Raw genomic sequence first — 24,187 nt, forward strand, 5'->3', positions numbered from 1 at the left:
GTTGACATTTTCTCTTCATTAATGTAAAGCTGTTTTCTCAGCAGATAACACAGCCTGACATCCACCCTTATATTGTGTTGATCTAAGCCTTAGAAAGGATTAAATCAGCAAGAAAGCCATTTCTCACAAGATTTAATTTGGTTAGTGACTTTAATTGCCTATATTTCAATCCCGCTCTTTGGTTAACATGGCTGCAGTCTAAACACAGCATACATTACAGCTCTACTCAACCACTAAGTGGAGTAGGAATAAACAGAACAATATAGAAAAGAATGAGATTCGGCGGCACTATCAGACACTATATTATGTATAATTTACTGATAATTTTCTGGGAAGTTTCCTGGAAAAACACTGTAATTCAATACTATTTTTTAGGAATTTCCTTTAAAGAAAAGGTCAATTTAAACACAAGTAAATGGTCATTCAAGCTTAATTTATTATTTGAAACTTTATTGTCTGTGTATGTTGAATTGTATGCTTGTCTGTAGAGAAAGTTCACATTTCACAGGCTAGCAACTGAACCAGGAAACGAAATGAAAATGATTCAAAAATTTGAAAAACCAGGTACCCGTTAAACCTTATGAAGGCACAGCTATGACTGCTTTGAAGACTTCTTGACTTCATTCTTTTTCAAACACAGAAATGTGTTTTTTGAAAACCCTCTGATCCTATATTTTCCTGTTAAAAAGTTATAAAATGCGCCCCAATTATATCAGACTTTGATTTTGAGAGTTTGATGCAAGACATGTTTAGGAAGTCCATTGTTAAAACTCTGGGACCACTTGTATAATGTAGAACAATTTAACATATGCAAGTCCGTGCTCTGAGAGGCATCGGGGTGGTTCAGTTTACAGTGTGCCCCCGCTGGCCTACGATCGAATCCTTCCAGAGCTCCTGACTCCCCTCTGTCTCCCCCTCTGCTGTCTCAACAATTAAATCATTCAAGGTGAGTGGACTGCCCACTCTCTGTCTTTTCTGACCAAAAAAAAGACAAATAGATAAAAGCATAAGCTGGTGTAATAGTCCACTTTATGTCCCACAACACAAATGAGTTGCCTTATTATGAAACATTTCACCTGTGTGTCAGCAGTTGCCATGGAGATTTTGTGCAGATATGTGAGACTCTGCTTAATGGTCTGACCTTAACCTTGCACTTGCTCAACGGCACGCTTTTATGATGTTACAAACACATACTTTATACCCCAAATCAATATTTCAACAGCAGTTTCTCTTACCTTTCCTTCAAGTGCATTAAACATTCCATTAATATTGATTTAGCCCTCAAAAATAATAAGAAAGATTTTGCTGTGATTAGGATGTTATTTTGCTGTTTATATGTTGTAAATAAAGGGATTCATTGCTTTTAAATGCATTGTCATTTCTTGAACTAAAGTCTTTGCCATAGGCTTGAACCTCCATTTACAAACCTTTCCCTTCCCCCATCTGCATTTCTCTCTCTGCCCCCTTTTGCCCCTCTGTCCTGCTCTCTCTCTCTCTCTCTCTCTCTCTCTCTCTCTCTCTCTCTCTCTCTCTCTCTCTCTCTCTCTCTCTCTCCTACAAGCTGTGTCTCTTTCCTGTGTGCTGGGGGGCCAGCGGAGGGGAAGTACACTGAGAAAGAAAAGCACTCTGAGTTCAAGTGCACGGGCTTAAAGACACAGCTGGCTCTGACAAAGGGGAATATGACAAGGGGAAAACAGTCATGGAAAGGCAGAATAATGACCTATTGACAAGGCGCTTGTGAACATGCGGACAGTATAGGGATAATTTCACGAAAAAAAGGGGGAAATTTTGAAAAACGTGAACAGGAAAACAGAGAAAAAAATGTCTCCTCCCCTTTTCCTCTCTCCACGTATACTCCTCCTATTCCCTCCCACCTTTCTTTCTTTCAATCTCTGTCCCCCCCCCCCCCTCCTTCATTCCTACCCTGCACACACACACACACACACACACACACACGCAAACACCGACACACACACACACACACGATGACTGATGCCTTCTCCCTCCTTCTCTTGCATTCTCCTTTTCTCAGCTCTAGCTCTCTGCACCGCTGAGACTTTTGTGTGTTTGTCCTCTCTTGTACGGCACGGAGGAACCGGTTCTGCACAGCTCCAGCACATGCTATCCCAGCCACAAACTGAGCAGCAGCTCTGCCTGCCTCTCACTTTGCTGCCTGTGACTTTATCTGCTGCTGTACTTTCCTCACGCCGTTGATTTCCTTTGTCCATAAGGCAATGTTTCCCTTCAAAGTCCTGAGCGTGGAGGGGTGAAGAAAAGAGAAATGGTGTCTGAGGAAGAGGAGATGAGGCAATAGCGGATAAAATGTGACGAGCGGGTAGGCATAAGGCTGGAGTGAAACAGAGATGCAAAGGCTGCAAGTCAAGAGGGAAAGCACTAACTCGAGAGTGAGGAAGAGGGGACAGAGCGGAGGAATCAAGTTGAAATCGGGAAAGAAACGCGGGAAAAGGTAAAAAAAAAAGAGCTTGACTTATGCAACATAAGTTGGAATTCTCTTATATTTTATCGTTGCTCTCTCGAACTGTTATTTTGAAAGAAATACATTATTTCTGTCTTTTATTGTTTTTCGCTGTCTATCTCTGCTTCATTTCTGTGTTGGGCTCTGGTTTCGTTTCTGTTGGTTTGTGTACCTAAAGTCATTTTCCTTCCTCCCACTCCTGCTGGAACATTTTCCCTGTCTCCACGCTTCTCCCTTAATCCAGCCATGCCTTTTATCTCCTGTATTTGCTTGACAGAATATGTACGTTAGCTGAGAGAGCTCTCTTGCCTGAAATGAAGCTCAGTATTAGTCAAAGGCTCAGGCTGGTTTTGGGGCCCAGTTGTGTGTGGACGAAGGGGAAGGAAGAACGGGGTCGAGGGCATTCACTTTTGTGCTGTTATTGTGTTCGAACACTGTCTTTACATGTACAGTGTATTGTATTGTATTGTGTACAGTGAGTATTCTGTGACTGTGTGGATGTTTTTTACCCTAGTTTTGGGTCTTAGTTTTAGCCGTTATGAAAGTGTTTAAAAGATGACACTAAGAATTTGAATTATTTGGCCATCATCCTCCACTCTGGCAATGACACGTCCCACCCTCTACTTCCCTTTACTGTTTGTTTGTGTTCTCAATGTGTCCCTGTTATGCTGCACATGACCAAACCCCATCTTTACTGTACGTCTGTCACCTTCCACATACCTTCATGCTTTGTGCCCATGCAGCTCTCACCTAATCCTCGCTCTCCTGTTCGCTCTCAGCCTCCATTGTTTAATATCGACAAGTTACTGTCGTCCTCCACATGTGCGCTTGAGGACCTGTGATATATCCTCATTCTGCTCTTAACAAGTCTATCCATCTCCATGGAGACCTGATATGAGCTCTTAGGCCTTGCACCCCTGACTGCATGCAAACTCACAAAGATACCCTGTTTGTCTCCCTGCCAGGGTGCGCCATTTGGCAAAGGGCAGGAATAGGGCGACTTCGGGGATGGTGGTGCTGGTCTTGATGGCTGTGCCTGTATGCAGGTTCAATTCGAGACTTAATACAGGAACCAAAGTCGCAGACAGCCAACCTTGGTGGTTGCTAGCTGGTTTGTGCCCATGGACAGTTGGTAGAGAAGTGCAGGTACACACAGCCGTGTTTTCTGTAATATGATTAAACGAAGCAGTAAATTTTGTTCCAGATGTTATGATAGTATCCGTGGTCAACTGCAGAGCATGCTCAGTTGCTCACTGGGCCGCACTCATGTGTACAGATTTGAGCATGGAGTCTTAATGTTGAAATATCACCAGTTGAATTTAAGCAAATGCCATAAACCCATTATTCATTTCTATAATTAAGACCATTGTGTTCACAATGGGGAAATATACAGTAGATATTTGAGGAAACACACTGAATAACCTCAAGAAAACCAAGACAGGGACTGTGCTAAAGGGGGGCCAATTCAATAATATTAAAATTATTTTGTTGTAGTGTTTCTTTTTTATTGCTTGTTACTGCATTAACTCATATCAGTATATTTCAGGATTGATTAGAGGTTTATCGAAAGGCTAAAATGGTTTCATTGAGACCATACACATAAATAAAATGACCAGAGCAGAAATTTTTGTTTGCCTTTGTGTTATCTCTGAAATGCTGTTGTCGTGTGATCTGAACTACTCATAGACCCAAAACACATAAATCCTTTCATAAGTTCTGGGGAGCTCTACCTATAAAATTGCATAATTTAGCTTTCAAGAAACAAATAGAACTGTTGACATTGTACTGTAATATGCTGATGATACATTGCATATAATATTGATATAACAGTCAAATTACAAATCCAACAAATTACAGAAATAATTTGGATTACTACAGCATAGTGACCTTGATGCCTGAACATGTGGAGTTGGTGTGATGTTATCCAGCAGTGGGAGTTCAATGGGGCACTTTTGCCTTCACAACTGAAAGTGTAGTTATATATCCACCACCATCATCCATTTCAGCTGTTTGGGGGAGATCTGTCTGTCTCCAGTGGCCATAATACACCTGACAGTTTTTTTTTTTGCATCAAGCCACTTCTTTTTAACATGATCAGGTTTTGTTCATTAAAGCATCATACTAATGGTCTGTTACATGGTCTGATGTTTAGCTTCTGTAGATAATAGCTTAATGATAGCTCATACATGGCTCTGACCACTGCTGCTCTGTCACAGAATTATTTGGGCGTTTTCGAATGCTAATGAAACATTAGTTGAAAGAAATTTCAAAATTTAAGATCAAACATGACCATTTTTAGTTGTTACAAATAAATCTATGGTTGGGGCACGTTTCATAAATCAAAATCTTTTTTAAAGGAAATTTTCACAAAAGAAAACTTTAATGAATGAAGCTCATTGATTGCTGCTATGGCTGTAAGACAGTCTATCATATCATAACACTTAAAGCATGAGCAGTTGAGGCATTTAGTACATCTCCAAAGCACCACTTCTAAACAATAATACTGAATATATTGGTAGAATTAATAGATTACCCTGATTTATTGTACTGACAATGAATGTATCAGTTATTTTAAACCTCTTCAGCTTGAGGTATCCACTTATTGATCCCAGCACATCTAAACTTTAGAGTGCAGTGGAAGCCATTAATGCATTTCACTTTATAAAACATAACTATGCCTTCACTATCAATTATGTAGCTCTGGTGTGAGAGAGACGGGAAAAGGGCCACACACAACAGGCAGCAGGATCCGACAATCCGGCATGGAGAGAGAAAGCGCTGCACCATGTGACCGCTGTGGATGTACTAACGCTCTCTCTCACGGTCTGAGTGAGAGCTATTCCCCCCGGACTCAGTGTTCCAGTTGCATCAGTGTTAGTCTGCCTTCTCTAGGACGTGGGGCTGAAATGGGGCTGGAGCTGAGAGAGCTCCATCTGGATACCCATAGGGCTTTCCTACTTTATAAGCACAGAGCTGATAACGTTTCTCTCTGTCGAACTGAACACAAAGTTTTACCAGTTTGAATCTCAGGAGATGCACGGCTTGATGTTTTTCTCAGTGGTTGCACGATGTGTGAGATGGTTGGTTCCTTCAGATGCTTTGTCTCTGTTGAGGTATAGCATCACTGAAACTAGTTACCTTTTTTCAGCATCTTTCACACATCTGAGCTTAATGTTATATTCAGAAACAACAGTACATGGACAACTTGTTAAACAGTACAGAAAGTAGTGTACAGAAATTCCAAAGATGTGTTTGAGGTAGTTTGGAATCAGTCTTTATGAAAGAGTTTATCCACCAGAGAGCAATCATCAAGTTTATTTTTCAGCTGTAAAATGTTTTGTTAAGACATATCTTGATTACATGGTTTTAAAAACACATTTAAGTGATCCTTATCAGAAATCTTTGTTTATGTTATGTCTTTATGTGAAAAAATGCTCATTAGCCGATATATGGTTATCAGATTTTTTTTAATTCTCAACTTTTGCCCTCAAAAATTTGTTGTTCTGGTGCGTCAAGGTGGTCTGGGGGCTAAGACATGAACCATGTTGGCAACAATGCAAATCTGATAAATCCAGCAAAGGCCCTTTGTTGCATGTCATCCCCCTTTCTCCCCATATTTCCTGTCTGCCTTTCAACTATATACTGTCAATGAAAGGCAAAAAATGCCCAAATAATACTGAAATAATCCAATTTTAAGTCTGGCTACAGTATGAACTACAGTGTAAGATTAAGGAAACAAGCAGCTTTTATGCTGAATTTTAAATGGTTACAAAAAGAAATCCTGCACATTGTTAATGTATTTTACAATAGTTACTAGATTTCTCTCAGATCAGATACTTTTTAGTTTTATCCAGCTTTTGGCTACAGTAGGTAAGGATTAAGTAAGGTTCCTATACGTCGTCAAATAATAAACTAGATTTGGGAGAAAATATTAAAACTTTTTTTAAACAGCAGCAAGCAAAATGGTCCTTGCACATTTGTTTGGATATGTTGTCATGTTAAATGATTTCTGGGTATTGGAGTTCAAATTACCACTCCTTGCCATTTGGCAATGCCCAGGGCACAGAGTACAGTGCCAGGTAATAATGCTGTTTGTGTTTTTCCTCCCTTCCTCAGCAATGTGAGAATTGTTTCCAGTCACCAAGTTGATATCAATGAATGGTTTCCTCATGGAGGGGCCAGGTGGTTGCCTCGTGCATTCAGATGGAGGCAGAGGTGGTGAGGTGGGGGTTAATATTTGCAGGCTGTAGGAATGTGTTTGGAGTCAGCAGTGAGAATTCCTCCGTTCTGCATTAGTAGGTCACAGCGTTGCCTCTTACCTCGCCAGACTATCTCAATCCCCTCTTTTCCCCTCTTCCCCTGTGTCTGTCTCTCCCATCTCCCTTTACCACTCCGTCTCGTATTTGATCTCCGTCTTTATCAGCACGTTCCTACCCCTGTCTCGTTCTCCATGCACGTCTTTTTCTTCTGTGTTCTGTCTCTAGGTTTTGATCCTCACCATCTCCCCTCTCCTCTTGGGCTCTTTAGATGTCTTACAGACATCTTAAGAGCCTCAGGAGTTGGGGGTTGGGTAAAAAGCGCGAGATTGTGAAACTGTGTGTGAGTGTGATAATTCTAGTACAGTGCTCTCTCCGGCTGGCCTCAATCGTGTCCTCTTCAGTACATCGGTCATGTATGATTTATGGAGCAGGTTCCTGAGGAATGGGCTTTGTTGATGTCATCGGACGTTGTCTATTCATATCTTCAACTATAACTAGCCCACACTCTCACTGTCTGTCTGAAATGGAGAAAAGAATCACAGCGTCAGAGAACTCATCTTAAAGTCATCATCCTTTAGCAGAACACTTTGTTTTTGACATTTTTCTCAGTGTCAAGTTTTAGAAAAATTAAAAGTTAAGCACTTAATTAATCGTGCTGAAACTAAAGCAGTAGCTTTGGGAAATACGCTTATTCGCTTTCTTGCCAAGAGTTAGGTGAGAAGATTGACACCACACTCATCCATGTCCAGTACATATGGAGCTACAGCCAGCTGCCAATTAGCCTAGCTTAACACAAAGAGCCAGCTCATTAATTAACACATTATTAATCATTAATTAACACATACCTTGTCTGTTTAACCTGTTGTAATGCAAAGTGTTAACGTGTTCCTTTATGAGCTTTAGAGGTGCTGGTAGGCAGATTTTGTTACCTTTGTACAAAGCCAGGCTAGCTGTTTCCCCCTGTTTTCAGTCTTTATGCTAAGCTAAGCTAACTAGCTGCTAGTGGTAGCTTCATGTTCACTGTACAAACATGTCAGCAGCAGTGTTGATTTTTCTCTTCCAACTCTTGGCAAGAAAGTTAATAAGTATATTCCTCATACTGCTACTTTAATCGTTTTGTCTTCAAGTTTTTTGATAATTGGTTAATCGCTGAAGTCATTTATAAAGCAAAGATGTTAAATATTTGCTGTTTCCAGCCTCTCAATTCTGAGAATTTACTATTTTTGTCTTATGTAATTGTAAATTGAATATCTTTGAGTTTTGGACTGTTGGTTGAAGAAACCAAGCAATTTGAAAAAAATCTAATTTGAATAAAAATCTAATTAATTGATCAATTATTTAAAAAAAATAGTTAGTTATTCATTGGTTATATAAAAATATTGATAAATTGCAGCACCAAAACTGTACAAATACAATGGTTTGTGATTTGATGCCTAAAGTTTGTAGATCAAGAGGTTTGTACTGTCACTACGTGTCCTCTGGCAACATATTGATGGCATTCACAAGGCTCTCATTATGCGATACACATGCTCTGCAGTGGCGTAGGAGGTGTCAGCTGCCCGCATCACACAACGACACCCTCAAGTGTGCCAGCTCTCTGGTGCCAGACAGAGAGGAGGTGGGTATAGTATGAAGAGAGAGGGGAAACGATGAAGACACAAAGAAACACACCGTGTGTGAGGTGGAGGAAAAGTGTTTGATGCAATGGGAGCAAATGCAGAAATGAAGGTGAAGGGGAAAATCATTATTTATTGTCTCACTGCTTGGTGAATCATTAGAAAATCACACAGAAAGTCACATCAACAGCTCCTTTGCAATAAAAGTTAGTCAGTCTGATGACAAGTACCAACTGGTAGAAATGAAGTAATGGTCCGTGAACATTACACATCCGTATATTCCAGATCAGAGCAAACAAACCTTTACAAGTCAAAGTTTCAGGAGTCAGGTAGTGGAAGTAAAACCTGCCGGCTGTTCTTTGGTCAGTGTGGGTCGTTGGGGTCACATCTGTAAGATGAAAGGAGAGGCTGCGGGTGGTTGCTTCCACAGAGGGATGGAAAGGTCAGGAAGTGGCCCCAGCATAAACACCAGACTCATTGTTCAAGTTCAAGGTAAAACTGAATGGGGTTTTCTTTCAGTTAGCTCAGCCCTGCGTCCTCTGACAAGTTGCTGTTTTTGAAAGGGTTGTAATTAGGGGAAAACACTGCCTTTGGCAACGGCTGACGTTGGTGTCATGCTGTTATAATTGTAAGCTAATTATGTCGATTTTATTTATTTAATAAGGGGTTTTAGGTGTTGATTGAGCAGAGCGTGCATGGCTCTTTGGTGTAAAATAATTAGCTGCAGAATATCTTTTTAAAAGTCATTTAAAATATTGTGTGTGCTTACACGTGGCATTGGCTCAGGTGTGTCCACTTTCTGCCCTCTCAGACAATGAACAAGGTCACCACCAGAGGGTCAGATGTCAGGGCAGCGTTTCCCCTCCTCCACCTCTAGCAGCCTGACCCCCCTCCCTCCCACCCTCTCTACCTCCCTCCCTCTCTCTCTGTTGTGTCTGTTCGGTCGTCAGCTCCTCATTAACTCCTCACAGGGGATTTCCTGTTCGCCTCCTTCGCTTTCCCGTTCCTGTTGAAAATGGAACGACACATTAGCTCTTTTTACAAAATATGAATAATTAAAATCCTTCACAGTTATTGTGCTGAATATGCAAGCTAACTGCCTAAAAGTTGTAACTACATGCTGGGAACGAAAAAGGTTGTCAGAGCACGATTACAACAGCTACAGTGCCAAACCTTTGTGAAGCCTAGGACTGTAATTGTGCTCTCAATGAGTAGGCTACTGTACAGTACACACACGTACACATCTACGCACACACGTACACACATAATTCAGAGTCTGACTCACCCCCTTTAACAGAAAGTCAATAACAATACAGGAATGATTAATCAGTCCCTCCGTGGCCCCTCCCTCTCTACTCACCACCTTCCACTCTCTTGTCTCAACCCTGCTCACCCTCTCTCAGCTTAGTATTGATCTGAATGCATTTGCCTCCCATTTATCCGTTATCCCCCCCTCCGACCCCCATCACGTATACACAGCCACTGCATCGAGCGGTCACAAAGAACCTTTTACACAGGAGTGTCTCCCGTGCACACACACAACACCACACACACACACACACACACACACACACACACACACACACAAGCGCGTGCATGTGCAGCAACACACATCGCTGCACCACACACACACCATCTGATACTCAGATAGGTACCACACTTAACTGCACTGTGGGATTTGACTTGATTATTCTGCAGTGCAGATTTGGAAGGTCCTTTTCTTGGTGCAGGTGCATTATGTGTGTGTGTTTGTGTTTGCATGTTGCACTCACAAGGCAGCATTCTTAAAGGTTTAACTGACAGCTCATTTGACCCCCCTGCTTTCCCCCACTACCATTCTGGTTGGTGGCACACAGGTTGCCATGACACCAGACTGTTTTGTCTGCCCTTTGACCTCTTTAAGGGGTGCTGTGGTCAATCAGGCATTACACGTGAGGGGCAAATAGAAAGGAGGAGAGGGAGGGGGGAAGCATTTCCTCTGTAAAAATGAGGTCCAAAAGGTTCTTCTATACATCCGCTTTGTACAGAGCAGAAGGTGGGGAGCCTCCGAGAGGCTCGCAGTGAAACAAAGACACATGTGCACATACAGACATGGCAGTGCTCTGCAAGGGTAAATGAACTAGGCTGGAGCTCCCAGGGGGTAGGGAGTTATTATGCTCATTGTGCAGTTGGCCAGCTAAAGCTGTTTGGCTGCTTCTTTTGAAGTTATATTTATCAAACCGGAGCAGGAGGCTTAACACTCCAAGCTGATGCATCGCTTTGTCCACGCTGCAGAAAGCATGTGTGCAGAATGCATTTAGATGGCTGTCAGATATTAAGAATTAAACACCCCTCCGATGTTTATCCGCACAATCTCTGACAGAAAGTTACGCACGAAACAGGATTTATGTCAGTTGTGTTGCCACCAGTAATGTCCTTCCCATGACACCTTCAAGCAGTGAAACTGTGAAATGAAAAGTGTCTAATAGGGTTAAACTCAGTCATTTTCTCTCAGCAAACAGCAAGTGTTCACAGTAAGCTTGGTGTTAATGATGTTGGGATAAATTTGTAAATATGTATGTATTAATAGCAGCACTCAAGAAGCCAATCAATGCATTTGAGCATTCGCTAATTATGTCATTTAGTCTGCGGTGTGAATAGGTTTTTTGCACTTTGTCCTTCTGTTCTGTCTGTCAGAATTATTACAAAAGTTACTTTATGTGATGATAATAGATCATGTAATTGGGTCGTTTGGACTGCAGTTGTTTGTCTCAGTTTATGTATTTAATTATGTTCGGCTCAGTATGGATGCTTTCTTCATGTCCTTTCTATTCCTTATATCTAAATACTGACATCACAGTACTCACATTCAATGGAAGGTGTCCATATTACACAAATACACTTTGTAGATTAGATGCTGCCTCAGTGGAAAAGAGCTTTAAAGTCTAAAACACTTTTTTAGATTGTTTTCTCCTGTTTTAAATTACTGAAATTTACTCCAAAAAATTATTTGTGTGTATGTTACATTGTAGTTTTGGGAGCTGATGCTGTTTTCCAGAGCAGCTTATTAGTAAGTCAGTAGCTTTTCCTGGTCATGTGCAGTGACACTTCAGCTGTTGTAGAGCTTGAACCTGTGACCTCTTGGTTAAACAGTCTTTCTATTCACGAGGCCAGCTTGGCTCCCTCTAACCTCTGTGTGTATGTGTGTGTTCTGTGTGTTTGTGTGTTTCAGTGGGCCTTCTCTTCCTGTCAGAGAACACCTGGCACACTTGAACAAGAGAGTGATCTCAAGGTAAAAACTTTTTGATTTTTATACAATATCCTAAGTGATAAAGTTACCACTGTCAACATTTCCATTTACCTATCCACCTCCATTTCCGTTTTCACACACATGAAACAATGGCATAAATAACTACAAAGACGTGAACATGCTGTTAGTTTTGAATGGATGGACTTATCACATACATGTACGCCTACATACACATATACATACTTTTTATTCTTACATTAACGCACAACCTCACACTTGCATATCAGTGCATACAAAGTAATGTTCAGTTTTTTTTTTTCTTTTCTGATTCTTTTCTGAAACTGTTTAGTTGCTTTAACCTGAATTTAAAAGTCTAACCAGGGTCAAGGGTTCCAAATAAGCTTCAGCTACACCCCCTATACCCATTACATGTTGCATTACTTCCTCATGAGAGTAAAAATCCACTTATTATCAGGATTTTGATCAATCAATTGTACATAGTAAAACAAACACTGTGCTGACAGAATCTCAAGACAATAGTGCTCAGCTATAGCATTTTAAAAAACCCTGCACTCGCACACAGGTGTTTTCACTTATTCTGGCTAATTAAATTAGTCAGGTTGCAGGTGGGTCGAGCTATGCTGGAATTATGTGAGCTCACCAAACTTTCATGAACCAATGTGCAGGTGCAACTAAACTAACTAGAGGGTCAGACAGATGTCAATCAAGCATAGCACAGTCGTCAGACAGGTCTAATCAAGCAGATAAGTGAAAACACCTGTGTAGGTGGACCATGGGTGTTGAGTGCCCTTAAAATATGCACACAGTATATTGTCCGAAACCCCTTCTATAGGTTACCAGTCACACTGTAGATACAGGCATCATTATAATTTTACTTTGCAGCATCATTCAAGTTAAAGCTCTGCTTCTCAATGCTTCAGTCATGTGTATTGTGTCTTTATAAACTGTTTGGGGAAGCTCCTTGGACATAGATACATTTACAAATTTCCTTTTAACCTTCTATGGCTCCTCTGTAAACCAATAATTCTTAAACTAAAGTGTTTTATTTGTACTTAAGTCAAAAGAAATGACCTCAAGCTTATTAAAAAACCAAATCATGTTTGTCCAAGAATTCAGCTATTTATGCGCACAAATTGTCAGAATATTATGCTCTAACTGACCAGATGCTGTGGAAAAACTAAGGTCACAAAATAATTTGTTAAAAAATGAAATTTAGTGCTAAAATACAGAATAGAAGAACTGAATTTCAGGGTAGGATGTAAATGCTTCTGCTCTGTTTTATTTGGCAAAATGATGGGCCTACCGTACACACCTCAACCACTTAATCACCCAAGTATTTAATTTCCACCACAGATACATTCAACCATTATGCCAGCCCAGCATACGTAGATTGACAGATGTGCCATAGCAACAGTTTGGCTAGTTGCCAGGCTGTTTGGGTTGCCAGGCAAAAGGTTCCCATGGCAACATTCATTTTGCCATCTTGGCTGGCGTCAACCAAAGCAGATTAGTGTAGGATCGAGGATAGAGCATCGCTCACACCTGGGGAAAAAAAACACATGCATATTTCAGCAGATCAGAGTGTTACTCTCTTATGTTACAAATGTTGCAACGGTGCTGTGATGGTACACTCAAGCGAAGATGTTGCGTGCCTTACTCCAATGAAAGGGAGTGGCAGAGGCAATACAGATATTTGATATTGAAACTGGGCATCGCTGCTTGCATGGGCACATGTTGAAAATCAGCTGGTTCTGTACATTCTGCCCTGGGAGGAGAGGAGTATTTTCAGTTTCTTTCTGTTTTCCCCGAGTTACATCATGTTCATTTCATCACCTACAGCATGAAAGCATTGAAAGTCAAGTTGTCTGATGTGTCGACCAGCAAGACTGTGAATTTCTTACATGCCTTCAAGAACTGTACCATGAAGCAATAGCCAAATGTGTGTCACTGTATGTGGATGATGATCAAGTATGAGAGGAATTTCGAAGTTGAATTGAGGCCGCCCCATTTATGAATCACCCCAGACATTTTTCATAGTGAAGTAGTCTTTCACTGCTTAGACACTCAGACAGGCCTGCTCAAGGGTGGAGTGAGCAAGAGAGATCGAGAGAGAGAGAGAGATAGCTGACATTGGCACAATTACACTGCATTTCTGCGTGATTTGACTGTGAAAATATTGCAGACGGGGTATAAAGTGGAGGAGGTCGTGGGTATAAAAAAGGCAGAGCGGCATGCATGTGCGGATAGAGAAGGCAGGAGGGGGTATTAAGACAGAGTGGTTAAAAGGGTAAGAGGCGGGAAATGGGGACCCATGAGGGCTGAAGCAGTGAAAAGGTTGAGTGAAGAGAGAGAGAGAGAGAGAGAGAAAGAGAGAGAGAGAGAGGGGGGGGAGGGTGCACCTTTGGGACAGGAGATTGAAAGAGACTGGGAGCAGCAGACAGAAGAGGATTAGGACTCTAAACACATACCAAAAAAGAAAAGAGGAGGAAAAGATAGGACGAAAATTCACCTGGCAACATTTTCACAGTCACACCCTGTTGCCCGATTGGTTGGAGGCTTTTAAGTCGGGCTATCTAGTTTCTTTCTCTCTCCCTCTGTCTGCCTATTCTCAAATAGCTGCACAGTTCAACACGAGGTCTGCAGAAGGATAGTTGGGGCAATGCTCGGTCACTGATCTTTACTCGTTTTCTGCATTGTACTGCTTTCTTTGTTGGAAGATGGATTCCTTAAATCCCACATGCCAAGCAGCGTTTTCATGCAGAGAATGTAGAGCTCCCACATACTGCTCTCTTTTGTTGCACTCAGAGGATGGTTTTAACTTGCACAGTTTTCTGAAAGCATCTTTACGTTGATAGTGTTCATTCAACCAAATAATTTGGCTTTTATACATTTGCACACTGCAGCATTTTATCCGAATCAGCTGTCTGATTCTGTTTAATAGCCTCAGCCTGACAGGTTTTCATGGGAGTTAAATGCCATCTGCCATAACACTGTCATCCCAATCAGGTCCACTGTCAGCTGTGATATCTAAATCTGGATGACTTCTGTTCCATGGTCAAAGCGGAATTTCCTTCATGTCAGTGAAAAAAAAAACTTCTATATTAAAAGGTTTTTGATCTGTGGAAGTCGTGATTGTTGCGTGCAACAGCACCACGTTTGCAGGCTCAATGCTACATTCCAACAGCTGCAAGCCAGGAGTGTAGCGTTACTCTGAGCACAGATTCAGATGTAACAGGGGCAAGATGATGTGCTGCATAAATGCAATTTAAAGAGTTTTAGTGGAACCTTACCAAAACAGAAATATATTAGTAATGAGTTGGACACAATAATAGCTGGTGATTTTTAATGTACAAAGGTCAGAAGCCATGATTTTCAATTTGCTTTCAAGACTTGAAGTATCCTGATGTAAGAAAGGTCCAACCTTGATTGTTCAGAAACAGCATTTTGCAGTTTTTTTTTTCTAATGCCGCTTTATTGCAGAGTCCGGCGGCATTGAAAGAGCAGTGCATGGAAGAGAACAGAGAAGTGAGAGGGAGTTTGCACAGTGACCAGAAGGGGGCAACAACTCCTAAGAAATAAATGAAAATACTATGAATGAACATGGGAAATGAAGCCTTTGTAGTACTTGCCTGCATGAGAGGCTGAGATGTATGGAAATGGATTTTCATAGTTATGTTTAAATGTTGTCCAACTTCAATTTAGGCAGTGTAGTTTTTTCAAAGATACAACATTTGTGCCATATTTTCTTTTATCCAGTTTTACGCTTTCCCACAGTATATTTGATAATGTCAGTCACCTTATCTTTGTCCTCCACCGGCACCTATTAGCTGCGTAAATCCAACTGAGACTCTTTGTGCTTTTATCTACACCTGCTCCACATAACCTGAGCTCCTGCGCTGCGCAGCCACTGCAGCGTTCAGTAGGTGCGTCTTCTGGACCCCAAATGTTAGAACAATCCTCCCAACTTAGTCGTGATTACAAATCCATTTCCCATTTCATGTTTTAGAGCATTAACATGCAAAAACCCCATTAAACTCCTTTTTTCCTGCTATTGATCAAAAAAGTTCCAGTTTATCTACTGTGACCGCTGAGTTCAATGAAAAAAGGCAATAATAATAAAAGTTATGTCATAGAATTGAGATTTCTGTGCCTAGATCCAAGCCCAAAGAAAAAATTGCATAAAAATATTCTATTGCATAACAAAACATGCAAAAAAGAAAATCAAAGGGTAAATCTCTTGAGTCTGTATGTCTCAATCTCAAAGAGGAAATTAACTGTTTGAGAATATTGCTCACATCTAGATCGAGGTGAGGCATGAGGTAATTGGCTGACCAGTCGAAAGGAGCCAGACAGGTATATAGAGTTTACAGACAGACACCTACATCCTGCCAGTGAAGATTTTTTCTGGAGAGCAGCTCTACAGCCTGTGCTCTGCAGTGTGAGGTAGTTGGTTGTATGGTTTCGCATAATAAACAGCACGGAGATAACTGTACAACCTTCTAGCTTTCCCTGCGGAGTCACTTCTTGCCACGTCTAACGTACCCCCAGCAGAGAGGTAAGTATGTTGTTACTTCGCCAGAGGGTCTCCTAGTGGTTAATGACATGACTCGTCCTTTTCAAATTGCGTCGCCTCTCATCCTCTCAAGGTCTAATCAGATACTCTCCCTCGGGCAAGTCCTCATGAAAACTTCCCACGAGCTTGTTTGTCATTTTTGTGTGCGATATATGCAGCAAGTGGGCACGTTTGTCAGATGGAACACCTTCTGCTTGACAGGTTGTTGGTTGTATACTGGCAATCAGCCGCTCACACTGCAGCTGAAATACCTTTAAAAGGGAACGTTGGAGCTCCACTTTTATCCAACAACCTTCTTCGAGGTCAGATAATGAAACACAACCCAATATAGATTATATGAGCCACATACATGATACACCACCTCGCTATAGAAATCATGGTCCTTCTGCTTGTGTTTGGGAGATCAATTTGTTTCTGTATAATACAACAGGTAGAATACCCTTCAGTGTGAACCTGATATTGATATTTTTTCAGTGTGTACCTGATATTGTGCTTGCATGTACATACTTCTGCTACTACCATGTTGCCTGCTCGCTGGCATGCCACTTGCCGCTGTCCCCTGCATCCACACTGACACACATATGCGCTAATTTATCCAGTTTCTTAATTGATCCTCCTCCCGTCCCCTCAGCATGTTAGCCTAGTGGTTGAGACAGCAGCCATCTGCAGTGCGTTATAACCAGCTCTCCTCCCCTCCCTAGAAGGGGGAAAAAAGGGGCATATATCAGAATTGTGCTGATTCGGCACTGTCAGTCGTCTTTTTCATCCCCGCATGACGCTGTTGGGGCAATGTGTGTAGGGGCAAGGATAATGTGCGTACACTATCTTCTCTTGCCTCCCTCTGTCACACAGCAATAGAGTAAAGATTGTTTATAGTGATCGGTTACACTTGGCTCATTTTCCATCCTGGCAAATGCTGCACACTGTGCATATGTGTGTGCAGATTGTTATATGAACATATTTTCATACATCCACATGCAGGCTGTTCTAAAAATGTCTTTTAAGGTTGAAACCATGACGAAAACACCAAATTCTCTCCCAGTATAGATAGAGCCCCATGCCTTCCTTGATGCACCTGTGCATGGAAAACAAAAGAAATCCTTCATTACTCTTTGTAAAGCACGGTTTACCCTTTGTTTTGCCTTTGCGCACATATGCTATAAGTTATGAAAACAGGTGTGATGTGCTGCCAAAAGCTGTCTCCGGTCTCCCAGGATCTGACGGCAAACTAGAGCATCCCGATCCTGAGACAGACAAGGCAGACACCATCCCAGACTGATGATGTCATCCCTGTGGAGCACTCCCAGTGCTTTGTCTCTCAGTGGCACTGCAGAGTGCCGCCGCAGGCACGCAAACACACACACATACACACCCAGACACACACACCTGTCTGTGACATTCTGCATTTGTCACTCAGGTTCGGACATTGCTCATTCCAGAAGAAGACTGCGTTTACTTGGTGTTTAAGACAAAATGGCGTCCAGATAGCCACAGTCTTGGAAAGCCGTGCTCCAACGCAGTCTAAATTTACTGGCAAGAGGACAGAGCCTGCAAACACCCCTTGCACTCTATAATGTAGTCACAATCAGAAATCTATGTGCTGTAAATGTATAGGAATTTGTCTTGGTGACATTAATGCAGGATCAGATAGAGTATTCATGCTGCACAAGTACATATTGCATGGGAATTCGCATTCTGTGCAAAGGGACAGTGCAGAACACGCAGTATACATATCACAGCAGATAGTGTAAATACATTCAGCATGTTGTTTCTATGCAAATGCAGGTAGCATGGCATTACAGTATGATTGCAGCCACGGAGGAGGATGTTAAGAGTCCTATAGTGCATGGGAGCTGTGAATAAGACAGTTATAAAGCAGAAAATAAATTTAGCTTTACAGAGTGTGTGTCTGGAATACCTGCTGCTAAAAGTGACAGACTAGTAGGCAATGGGGGTACATCGTGAATATTCATTAGGTATTATGAATGTAGGCTATAGTGTTGTGTTTTTATTCTAACCTATATTTCTGAAAGGTTGGGTCCTCGTCTTGCATATTTATGAAACTGAAGCCTTAACTGAAAGCCATTTTAAGAGAAGGTGAAGATGAGTTTGTCTTAATCTATTTCCATCATATGTTTGCAAGTTTTTGCCTCTCACAGAGAAGGCTTTTAAAATTCTCACTAAATGTTAAAGATCCCCTTCAGACATGTTTTAAGATGCATCTAAAATACTCTACTTTGAATACTCAGTGGTGGAAGAAGTATTCAGATCCTTTACTCAAGTAAAAGTACCAATACAGCAATGTAAAAATACTCCATTACAAGTAAAAGTCCTGCATGAAAAATGCATTGAATTGAATATATTATTATATATGACATCATTAGATTATTAATACTGAAGCATCAGTGTGTAAGCAGCATGTTGTAGCTGCTGGAGGTGGCGCTAGTTTCAACTACTTTATATACAGTTAGCTAGTTTAGTCCATTGGTTCCCAACTTAGGGTGCGGGCCCCTCCAAAGGGTCACCAGATAAATCTGAGGAGTTGTGAGATTATTCATGGAAGAGGAAAGAAGAAAAAAAAAAGTTCTGGTACAGAAATCTGTTTTTAGTTTTTGGACTTTTTCTCTAATCTTTGATTTTTGGTGAAATATTGGATCATTTGAACATTTATTGAAATTAAACCATATGAGAAGTTTAGAGGGAAAAATCACCATTTGGTGGAGCTGTTAACAACTGATAGACATCTGTAATGTGACCCCGACTACACACTACTTTTTGTAAGACGTCACAAGCCAAAAGTTTGGAAACCACTGGTTTCATCTTCAACAACGTGTTGTATTTTAAAAGCTTTTTTTTTTTTTAAAAAAAAAAGCACCATTGTGTCAAATCTTCATCTGAAAAGTAACTAAAGCTGTCAAATAAATAAAGTGCAGTAGAAAGAACAGTATTTCCCTTGAAATATAGCGGAGTGGAAGTATAAAGTAGCATGAAATGGAAATACTTAAGTACAAATACCTCAAAATTTTACTTAAGTACCACACTTGAGTAAATGTACTTAGTTACTTTCCACCAATGTGAATAATAAGTTGTGTTTGATAGAGTTTTTCCACAAAAAAGTTAAATTATCTTGTTAAAATCCTTTAAATGACATTTCCTCCTCCCCCCTCATTAAAAATTACAGAACCTATGAATATGCAAATGTGTTTAATTTAAAAAGTTTAACTGCTGGACACAAAATGTAAAGTCCATTCTCAGTGTTTGTGCACTGGAGGCTTCAAGCTTTCACATCACATTTGTATAAGTTGAATATTGGATCAGGATTGACTTCCAAACTATCTGTAATGTCACAAATCATGCTTGTAGGCCCGCCCCCTTAAAGTCAGATTTTCAATGAGCACAGAGAAACTTTCCACCTTCAGCAGATGAAAGTGAAAACAGTCTTCTACTGTCAAACTCTGCACATACATCATTCTGCACAGTGAAGCTCAAACATTCAACTGCAGGAACAAGGAGAAAAACATATGTTTGAGTAGAGAGGGACTTTAAGAGAGATCGATGTGGTTAGTTGCCCTCACATTTTTCTCAATTTCATAGCTTTCTTTTTTTTGTTAGCCAGGGTGTTATCCATCAGAGAGGCGTTATCACAGGCCTCAGTCACCTCTCGCTCCTTCAGGCCAAAGACAATGTATTTTCTTTGTCACATTCTCCCATCATTTGCTCTAAATGTGTGACACGTTGATCATATTCTCTTGTTGTACAACATGGTCAGAACACTTTAGGGCCATTAATGATGCTTACACATCGAGGGTAGTGTTTATGCTCCATCTCACTGAACAGACAGCCAATCAGTGGGTCTAAATTAGATTTACTTTCATTTCTGAATTTCCCTCAGGGCCGTATGATTTTGTTATCTGGCGACTGCAACGGCAACTCTCTGTCCTCTTGGATATTAAAGCAAGTGTTACAATCAAACTGCCTTTAGACATCTCAGTTGATTGAGCAACAGAGCAGGAATATTAAATATATAAAGCTGTCCGAAGGATTAAAAAATATTATGCAGCAGTAAAATTGTTAAACTGTTGCAATTTCTTTGTTTATGCATGCAAAGAAAAATGTGGGTCTATATTTTTTTTAAATCCTGTGCCACCTCTGATGTTAAGCTGTATAATCAACACACGTTCTTGTAATTGGCAAAGCTTTCCACGATGGGTTTATTTAGTGTGTTTGATGTCACTCCAGTGGCAATTTACAGTTGTGTTGGAGCAATGCCATAAATCCTGTAATCAATTTGATGACGGTATGATTGCTGTACACATAGGAGGAGGCAGTAATGTCAGGCTCTCAGGTTCATGAGACTCCTGGGCTTCATATTTTCTCTCTATTCTCATCCTATTAGAGGATTCTGACCCTCCCCCTCCATCCCCACTTTCTGCTAGCCTCTCTGCCACCGTACCCCCCCACCCCCGTTTTTCTCTCTCTCTCTCTCTCTCTCTCTCTTTCTCTCTCACACACACACATATACAAACACACACACACACACACACACGCATGCACTCACTGCACTCTTATTCACTCTCTCTTTCCATCTCTCACACGTTCACACACATAGACGTAGCTCACAGACTTGGGTGTGTGTTTGGAGGGGGGGTGGGAGAGTGGGGGGGGTGGGGGGTGGGGGGGGGGTTACTGGGCTAGTAGAGACGTGAGGCTTGAAAAACGTGAGAAGAAAAAGAGGGAGATGGAAGGATGACGACTAGAGAGAGTAAAAGAGGGAGAGAGAAAGGAAGAGAAGAGACTTTGAGGTACAATGAATGCAAAGAGAGACGACTGGAGAGCATGAATGCAGCACGGAGGGTAAATGAATGTGTGTGTGTGTGTGTGTGTGTGTGTGTGTGTGTGTGTGTGTGTTGGATAGCATGTGAATCAGGCAGTTTGGTGAGTAAGCGAGCATGTGAATGCACAGGTAAGCAAGCTTTTTCCTCTCTATTTTCTCTTGTTTGCAGCTCCTGCTCACAGCCCTGTGGAGACAAAAGGTGAAGCGTTGTATGGATGTTGGTGTTAGTCAGGTAGGTAGGTAGAGAGCAGAATAATGGAATCAATACTATTGTCTGTAACCTACCTGCCGCTGGGCTCGCTGTCTGGCCCCAGCACAGAAAGAGAGAGAGCTGCTTCAGAGCAGAGGAAACACAGACTCATACTGACTGGGAAAGAAAAGGCAAGAAGAGGCTGACTGTAAGGTGAGCCTCTTTTTTTTACATTTTCACCCATAACATGAATGATTTTTTTATGCAGAGCTGACATGCATTTTTATCTGAAACTTTTGCATCACTAATTCTTTACATATTTTCCTCTAAAACAAGTCATGCTATGCTTTATATGCATGAGTGTGTGCATGCTGCTTTTAATTGTAGAAATGTGGCATTCTGTTTGTGCTTACGCACGCGGAAAAGCCTTTCAATTAGTGTCTGGGCTGCATATTGTAGACAGGTCATGTCTTCGCTTCATGTTTGATCTGAAGCTCTGCATTTTGTTTTAATTCTCACTTTCCTTTAAAAGCCTTATTTGTAAATCTGAAATGAGAAATTATTTGCCTAAAATGTGCTTCAGTGTGATTACCTTTTTACATCTCGGAGGTAAATTAGTAAAATTGGTGGCTGTCATGGAATTTAAATGTTTTTACCGGTAATGTTGTACAATATGCATTTACACCTGCTGTCATTATCATGAATGTGTTCAACACGGAAATTTCCACTTCTCTTGTGTTACGTGGTACGATTAATTCAATTTTGTTTTATTGATACTGACATGAATGAAAGTATTCAAAACAAATCTTAAACACAACCTCGACTGCAAACAAATCATAATTCATTTGCAGGTGAAGTTATGACAAATGTCAGCTATTCCCTCTGGTCTGATCCAGCTGCCATGTCTGGTGCATCCGACATGAACTAAGACAATCTCAAAATCACACCTCTGTCTTCCAAAATCTTGAGGCCTGTAGCTCATGAAGTCAACCTGCACATGTAACGCAGTTCATTTGATGCGACATGTGACGCACACACATTGCACCTTTGTTCACATTCACACTTGTGGTGTTTCATGTGATGAAAACTTATTTCCCTCCTAGTTGTGTTGTAAAATGTGCTTATTTCCCCTTTTCCACATCATATGAACATTATCAGTCTTCCTCAGTCAGTGTGTCGTTCTGTCTGTCTACCAGTAGGTGGCATCAGTTTCTAATATCTCTACGCAATGAATTTTCTTTCTTTCTTCACCAAAATTCACAAAAATACAGTTTGATATTGCTTCAGTTTTAGTCTAAAGTGTCATTATTTTACTTTACATTCACAGGCGGATTGATGTCTTTCATGCCCTTCTTGTCCCGCTCTCCTTCCTCATAACCATCGAAGACTTATATCATCTTAACTGGTAAGTCAGTGCATCAAATATGCACTGGTGAAACATGGTGCAAGATAATCAGAAATGCTGCTTGCGGACACTGTCAAACCTTTAAGAGACCAGTGCAATTTAAAAACTGCACAATTAAAGGAACTTTGGACTGTAAATCCTTTAATTAATCTAAACTGTTATTCTGTGTGCATTTTCTTCTCAGGCAGCTGTGGCGCAAAGATCAAGAATCAAAGATAAATGTCCCTTTTAATGGCGTGTATGGTAAATTCTAGGTTGTAATTCTGCTTTTATGGTTTATGTACGTCTGAAACTGATTTTTAAAACCCTTTCAGCTCACTGAGCTCGGAAAAGCTATTAGACACTGTAATCTGTCAGTAGTAGCTCAATAAATCATGTTCAAAATGTCCATGACATTTAACAACAGTTTAAAATTAATTGTTTCTCCAAAATTAATTGTGTCTCCTCCTTAATGTGCTCGAATGCTGCATTGCTGAGATATTTGTGCCTGCTGTGAGAAATGTTAGTTTGCCTCTGATTGCTGCCCTGTGAAGCAAAAGATTAGTACAGATGAAATGTAGACAAACACATCATGATTATGTGGTGATTATGCAGTTTATGTTTTAATTGAACTGATCAGTTGTGCCTGATCTGCAGCCAACCAGGAGACTGGTCGGTGCCGCAGAATCCAAATGTCAGATGAGGTCATGTCTTTGTCTCGGTGCAGCGACAATGCAGTTCTTTCTTTTAATACGTTTCATCTTAGAGTTTTGTGTCAGGGTTTTCTGTTGTTGTTGTTTCTTTCAAGTGGCTGTGTATTTAAACCCTCTGTGGTGTATTTTAATTTCACAGTATGCCCCTCTGTCCCTGAGACCCTTAACCTGTGAGGTCAAAGCAGGTCACAGGTGAGGTCCTCGGGAACAGGGCTGCATTCAGTTTCAACGTCCCATAAAAAGGAGCATTTTATACAAATTCTTATTAGACATTCTCTGAAGTCATCTGTGTCGATTTGATGTCTCCTCAAACACAAGAAAACCCTCGGATGATACAATGTGTGTCTTAGTATCCTGCTGTATGTCTCTGCAGTTTGTTGGCTATTTCAGTATGTTTATCTGTCCAGTCATGATTGAAACTTGTCAAACTGGACAAGAAGAAGGCGGTCCCTCGTCTTGCGGCAAAGACACTCTCAGGGGGCCAACCCTATTGGCTGGCTTTGTGTTATAGCCCTCAGTGGGGGCCAATAGGAAGACAGCCGGGGGTTGCGACCCCGTCGTATTTGTCACCTTAAAAAACTGTTGGACTTGTTGCTGCTACATCATATGTATGTTTATGTGCTTTGTACTGGATACATTGGTATTTGCAATAAAAAAAATGGCCAAAAAAGAAGTTCAGTGTGTAAATTTATGAAAAAAATCCCCATGTCTTGCTCCACAGATGTTAAATTTGCAATCTCTTATAATGTTTACTTTTATCCTCTTATGCATCTTTATGAGACAGAGCCAAATGGACCAGTTTTTATCTGGAGCAACAGTTCTTGAATATAAAGTGCAATTGACAAGGTTTTGTGAAGATTGCTCCCATTTCTTCTTAATGTCTGAGTGTAAA

The 24,187-nt window shown here is 40.9% G+C and overlaps 1 long non-coding RNA gene across 1 annotated transcript; it reads left to right on the top strand.

Annotated features, from left to right (window-relative positions):
• The first annotated feature begins 1,939 nt into the window (after positions 1 to 1,939).
• Positions 1,940 to 22,991, top strand: LOC137191666 (uncharacterized). Its single transcript, XR_010930434.1, has 5 exons — positions 1,940 to 2,467; positions 11,563 to 11,622; positions 21,178 to 21,411; positions 22,526 to 22,603; positions 22,788 to 22,991. It is a non-coding gene; the product is annotated as an uncharacterized lncRNA (long non-coding RNA).
• The last annotated feature ends 1,196 nt before the right edge of the window (positions 22,992 to 24,187 follow it).

Source organism: Thunnus thynnus, chromosome 10 (genome assembly GCF_963924715.1).
Source record: "Thunnus thynnus chromosome 10, fThuThy2.1, whole genome shotgun sequence".
In the NCBI taxonomy this organism is placed as follows: domain Eukaryota; kingdom Metazoa; phylum Chordata; class Actinopteri; order Scombriformes; family Scombridae; genus Thunnus; species Thunnus thynnus.